The 7,160-nt window shown below is 31.2% G+C and overlaps 1 long non-coding RNA gene across 1 annotated transcript; it reads left to right on the forward strand.

The window, feature by feature from the left end:
• Window positions 1–1,641: 1,641 nt before the first annotated feature.
• LOC145125444 (uncharacterized) lies at window positions 1,642–4,872 on the forward strand. The gene is made up of 2 exons (XR_013715997.1): window positions 1,642–2,789; window positions 4,337–4,872. It is a non-coding gene; the product is annotated as an uncharacterized LOC145125444 (long non-coding RNA).
• The last annotated feature ends 2,288 nt before the right edge of the window (window positions 4,873–7,160 follow it).

Consider the following 7,160-nt stretch of genomic DNA (forward strand, 5'->3'; position numbering starts at 1 on the left):
CCCGTCGATCGCTTGGGTGGCTAATTCAATGGCGGCGCGGATGAGGCCATGATGGAAGGAAGCTTTGCGAGTGGAACCACAAATGGCAGCAACGTTAATGATCGGTTTGGGTGATGGCGAGGTCTGATGGTGGCGTAGGGATGAGGCGGTGATATGTTGAAGATGTCGATTTAATGCTCTATGAGATTAGGTCAAGAAATAAAGAGGCAGAGAGTAATTATAGGAGTTTACAAAATTAGGGTAATGCTTATTACCTTAAACCTTTATAATTTTCTTTAATTTAAATATTAAAATTTAAATGTATTAATAATTAGAAAAATTACAATTAATTATAGCCACACATCTTAAAATTAGATGGTCCAGATGTGTTCTCGCGTTCTCAACATTTTAAGTGTTCTCATTTGATCCTACTTTTTATATATATATATATATATATATATATATATATATATATATATATATATATATATATATATATATATATATATAAAAGGTGGTTTTGAAACTATTAAAAATAAAAATAAACAAGATTTTCAGTTTGGCCTTTTTTTTATAGATGATCCTACCTTGCATTTCTGTGGATATAAGTTTAAGGGAGGATTTTTTATATGCCCTTGTAAAATATCAAAATATCGTATTTAATCAACCAAAAACCAAAATATCATATTTACTCTTTATGAACTTCAAAATATTATATGTATCCTTTATAAACATCAAAATATCGTATTTATCAAAATCATATTTTAAACGCTTTTTTTTCAATTTTATAATCTTTTCAAATTAATATATTTATCAATTTACAATTATACCGCCTTCATAAATTTTCAGTTTAGCATCAAACGTCTATCTAAAAGAAAGTTGATTGAAGCGTTTCTTGTAACAACAATGGTGGTTCTTATTTGTTTGAGATCCTTTCGTATAATATCAACGATTATTCTAAGGTATTGAGTATGTGAGGGCAAAATTATAAAGTGGGTCTAAAATTAAATATGTTATTGAATTATGTAAGACTTTAATAAGTAATCAAATTTGAGAATTGATTTGAGAAAGATTGAATTCACAAGACATTTAGTTTATTACTTTTGAGTAGGAAACGCTACCAAAATTCAAAGCAATAGAGATGCATACATAATTTTGATTGCTCAGACTCTTTTGAGATGTTTCATCAACACATTAAGCAATTTTGGTATTGTTCTAAAAATATCCAAATTAATTTTTTTAGATGTGATTTTGAAGTTCAAACAATCAATAAATGTTGGGGAATTTATGAAGAATAAAATACTTCATTACTAAAACTAAATATTTAAATTTATTATAAAATGTTAAAATAAATTAATTTGTAGGGGAAAATTTGCTATTTTAAAGTTTATACAAAACTTCAAAAATAGTCTTTGTGGTTTCCGAAAATCTGAAGTTTAGTTCTTAATTTACAAAACCTCACGGATCGTCCCTGTGGTTTCAAAACTTTTAACATACGGTCCTTTTCGCTAACTCCGTTAGCTTTTAACTGTTAAGTAAAGGACATTTCTGTCTTTTCACTGCCACAAGGAAGATTTTCCTTATTTAAAAAAAAAAAAAAATTATTTAATATTAAAGTCCCTCTCAAAAGAAAAACTTGTTTCTTTTATCATCTTCATTCACATACATCACAATCAGCCGTTAAGTTAGAGATATCAACCCATTTTGTTCCTCCCAATTTAAGTTCAAGTCATATGGTTTGGTATTCGATCCAAAGGCATTTCTCCTGTTTCTTAAATCATCTTCATCTCTTAGTACTCCTCTGTCCAGTACAGAAAACCCAGAAATTACACAGGTCCAATCAATCAAACCTCCATAACCAGAGCTTCAATCCATGTTAGAAAACTTGAATCAGCAGTAGAGGAACTCTTGTCTAGGGTTAAGCGACCTCTGAATTAGCCTCCACTGGTTGTGGTTGCTAGAATGGGTGAGCATGAGAGACTCATATGATATTTCCGAGTCATTATACGCTGTTTCCAGCGACCGTATTTGGCGGAGAAAAAACCAGAAACGACCTTCTCTTCAAACACCATCTACATGTCTCATAAGGTATAGAAAAAAACAACTAATTCTGAGAAAAAAATCCCACAATTCCACTCAGAATTTGGTTTATTAATCACACCATAAACAAGAAATTATCTTAATCCTTGAAAAAATTGATCTCGATATCATACTTTTCTATCATAGAATTCATTTTTATGATTTTATATTGGATATCAGATGCTGATTAGTAATCTCAGTTAAAATTGGTAGTCCTCTTGGTCAAGCATTTCAATGAACACATGGTGTGTATGAGTGAACACACACATTTGCAACAACAAACCCAGATCTTTGAAGCTCAAGTAATAACAAGAAAATTCCACACTAGATTTTCGAGAACATTGATTATTCCCGTCTGAACTCATTAGAGTTCTTGTATGTTGCAAACTACTTAGAATCATCTCGTCGAATTCAGATATGTTCAGTTTTCTGGCTCGATTTTCAGACTTGTGGCTCGATTCCATTCTTCAAGTAGCATCAAAATATTTCATTCTTTGTATACAACTTCCCACCATGGGCCACGGACATAACGAAGGTTATCGTTGCAAACAATTCATCAGGGTACAAGATGAAGTGCTTGCCCAGAGACTTGGTCCCATACCAATAAAAGTTGACCCCAAGTTGTTTGATTATATGTCGACCCCAAAAAATAGAGGAGAGAAAAGAGAGATGGGATCCATGATCGATTGCAGTAGTGAGACCTAGTGAAACAGGAAGAAGAAACAGTAGATGTAAGTGATTCTTTTCTTTTTGAACTGCACTAATCTGGGTTTCTTTGAGAGCAACTCAATTTAGGATCTATTTTTCTTCTTTTAGCGATGATTCCATTTTCTCTCATCTGTCATTAAATCAAGAGAGACCTTTAATATTAAATAATTATTTTTTTCTTTTTTTTAAATAAGACAAAATTTTATAAATGGTCCCTGTAGTAGTGAAAAGACAGAAATGTTCTTTACTTAACGGTCAAAAACTAACGGAGTTAGCGAAAAGGACCGTATGTTAAAAGTTTTGAAACCATTTGGACGATCCGTGATGTTTTTGTAAATTAAGAACTAAACTTCAGATTTTCAAAAACCATAGGGACCATTTTTGAAGTTTTGTCTAAAGTTTATGAAGAATAAATATGATATTTAGAATTTTGGTTGGGTAAATATCATATTTTGAAGTTATTAAGGATAAATATGATATTTAGATTTTTTTTTGGTTGGATAAATATAATATTTTGATGTTTAACAATAGTATATATGGGATTCTCTCTAAATTTAATTAAATTTAATTAACATACTAAAATTAAAAAAAAATAACGTATTTTTTATAGATGATTTAGTTTATTTAAATATAATTTGCTAATGGTTTGTACAATATCTTAACTATATTTATATATAAAAGAGAAAACAAGTATGTAATTGTTATAAAGCAACTACTATAAAACTAATATCATTTATTCCATATTTTTGCACTGAAAATATAGTCTTTTGTATAATATTTTGTATAATAGATATGTTATTTATAGTTGGAGAGTATGTGTTGCTTTTTTTTTATTGTTTTATATATATATATATATATATATATATATATATATATATATATATATATATATATATATATATATATATATATATATATATTTGTCGTAACGTAGTAATCGATTAATAATAAAATAGATTCCGTTTAGAATTAAATATTAGTAGTAGTGTCCATAAATAATAAACAATAATTCTATTTATAGTCGTAAATTAATCATAGTAGTAAAGAAAAAGAATATTAACTAAATCAATAATATAAAATTATTATTATTATTCATTATATTCTAAAAAATGTATAATAATAATATTAATTATAGTTATAGCATATAGAATATTAATTGAAAAATTATAAAATAATGATATTAAAACTAATAAATTAATAAAAAAACATAAATAGTTGCATTTTATGTAGATTGAGGATTGATTGAAAAATAACAATGAGTATTTAATATTTATTAAGAATTTATTTAAAATTACCAGGATTGAACCCCCCCTAACCTCTAAAGATTTAGCCGACTTGCATGAAATCCAAAGATTTAACCCACTTGCATTAAAGTCCTGTCTGACAACGATTTGGTTCTGTACATACTTCACTGTCTAATAATAGTTACATTTTTGTAAAGGGAAAAATGACATATATGCCCTATTAAGTTTCTAAGATTTATCCATTTAGTCATTTAACTTATTTTGTGGTTGTACGAGGGATCGAATTATTTGTAACCTAGCAATCTAATCCCTTTCACATATTGTAGCCGGTTTCCATTGCCACATAAGCATAAGCTAACACGTAAGCAATGATATGTCAAGAATTCAAAGCGTCCCAACAACCCAAACTACTGGTTTACCTCTTTCTCTTTCTCATCAAAAAACCCTCGTACCCTCTCTACAATCCAAAACCAGACATAGAAACGAGAGGACCGATGATCGGAAAGTACCCATCAATAAATGAAATGGTGAAGTTGGCACCAGAAACGAAATCATAAAGCACAACCAGGAACCCACCTTCAACCTCCAGTTCCACCCCGTCAATCCAAAACCAGACATAGAAACGAGAGGACCGATGATCGGAAAGTACCCATCAATAAATGAAATGGTGAAGTCGGCGCCAGAAACGGAATCATAAAGCACAACCAAGAACCCACCTTCAACCTCTAGTTCCACCCCGTCGATCCCCACCTTCTACAACGACAACATAGATTTGTCAAATTAGAGTCCTATTTGGTGTAAAAATGACAAATTTTCGACATTCATGTTTACATAAACCCATAAGCTTGGTGTATTTTGCAAATGTGATTCCAATTTTGGAACAGGAAACGTATGAACAACCAAAGGCCCAAAGTTAATCGAGTAATCGAAGGTATTAAGAGTTAAGAGCTACCGATTGAGATATAGGAGCGAGGAATTCTTACAGTCGTGTGTAAGATGTGAAGAAACTTCAGACGTCGATGGAGAGGTACACCATATATCAGGGCGGTCTAGGCAAACAAGAGGCGTCAGAGCAGACGAGCAGACGAACTGGACGACTTATTGGCCAGTACGCACCATGAAAGACCTTCTACAACGACCCAACTTTCGACTATACCATCGAAAAACACATAACAAATTGGGACCGACAAACACATACAAGAGCACCACCGCATACAATTTCTTGTTGAGATTTTACTAAAAATCATAACTCCTCCCTTTGAAACGGTTTAATCGCAGGTATACCCCTTTTTTATTCTGAATCAATCGCAACCCATTTTTTTTTATTTTGAATCAATCGCAACCCATCCCCCTTCTCTAGAACTTGAAATCAGGTATGTGGAGGCTGTTGGACCTTGGTGTGGATATGGTGATGATTGTAGGGTTGTTTTGGATTTTTTTTTCATGGTGGTGCAGGAGGTGACATTTTTTGTGGTTAAAGATGGTAATGGTTGTAGTGGTGGTAAATGGGAGAGGGATAATTTTGGGTAAATGAAGCTTTACATTTTGTGGTTATCAGTTTCTTTAAGCAGATAAAAGATGGTTTTCTTTATTTTTAATTGATTCAGATGTAGAAGACGATCGAAGAGAAAGAGTGAGTGTAATAAATAAAAGATGGTCTTAAGGGTAGTTTTGTCATTTTATAATTTTTTTTTGTCATATACACCGGTACATATGGATTAACACAAAGTGAAAGGGAAAAGTGGACTTTTGAAGGTCAAAGTCGACATCATCAAATAACCGGTAGGGATGTCAAAAAGTCCAGTGGGGGCCCCGTCCTGTTTGGGGGAATTTTTTTAAAAAAATCGGGGACTGGGACGGGGACGTGGGCAAGGTTAACCCCTGTTTTAATTTCGGGGGTGGGGGCGAGGTAGACAATCCCGTCCCGAACCCCCATGGGGACCCCATTAATAAATTACACATATATTTATATATATTAATTATATAAATATAATAAACAATAACATGATTTTGAGCTTCAAAAATTCATCAAAAAACATGTTTTTAAGTTGTTATTATAATGTTTTTAAGATGCCATAACTTTTTTATTTTTAACATGTAAAATTCTGTTATAAATAATTATTTTTTACTTAAAAAATAAGTTCTTTTAGCCTAAATAACAAATTCTTTTAGCCCAAAAAAAAGGCCGCCCAAAATCAATCGGGGGCGGGGGCGAGGGTAATAAAGGGGATTCGGGGGCGGGGGCGGGGGTAAAAAGGCTGAATATTTTGGGGGTGGGGGCGGGGGCGGGGGATGCACTCCCCGTCTTGTTTTCCCCCGTTGACATCCCTAATAACCGGATGACCACTTCATTTCAACGAAAAGGACCTAATGGACCCGACAAAAACAAATTTGTTCCTAATAAAACACGAAAAACACTTTAGGGACTGAATGAGTAAACCCTAGAAACTTAATAGGACATATATGTCATTTTCCTTTTTCTAAAAGTTTATATATATATATATATATATATATATATATATATATATATATATATATATATATATATATATATATAAACCTAATAAACATAATAGCATGTTAATTTATACTCCCTCCGTCCCAAATTAATTGTCCACTTTTGACTTTTGAAGTTTTTTTTCTTCAATTTTAACATTAAATATTTTTATTTGTATTATATATTACTTGATAAAACTTATAACAATGAAAAGAAATTTAAAATACAATCCAATCATATATTTTGCATCAAATATTATCTATCGAATACAAAAATATTTAAGGTCAAAGTTGAAGAATAAAGACTTTAAAAGTCAAACGTGGACAATTAATTTGGGACGGAGGTAGTATATGTTTCTTAAAATCGGAAACTGTATTTCGCAGAATCACGGTATTTTTATGTTCGATATAATTAAAGTGAAATAGTGAATGCATCTTTTTTTTATTTATTTATTTATTTATTTTATAACTGTGAAGCATTTGTAAGTTGTAACATCAAATTCAAATTTACAATTTATATTAAACGTGATCAGAATAGCATGTTAATTTATATCAATGTTTTAAAAACCGGTTTTTTAATTGAACCGGTATGGTGACCGGTTCCCGGTTTGACCGCCGGGTTAACCGGTTTCTATAATTTTCATATTTTTTCTT

Source organism: Lactuca virosa, chromosome 7 (genome assembly GCF_052849685.1).
Source record: "Lactuca virosa cultivar CGN04683 chromosome 7, Lactuca_virosa_CGN04683_v6, whole genome shotgun sequence".
In the NCBI taxonomy this organism is placed as follows: Eukaryota; Viridiplantae; Streptophyta; class Magnoliopsida; order Asterales; family Asteraceae; genus Lactuca; species Lactuca virosa.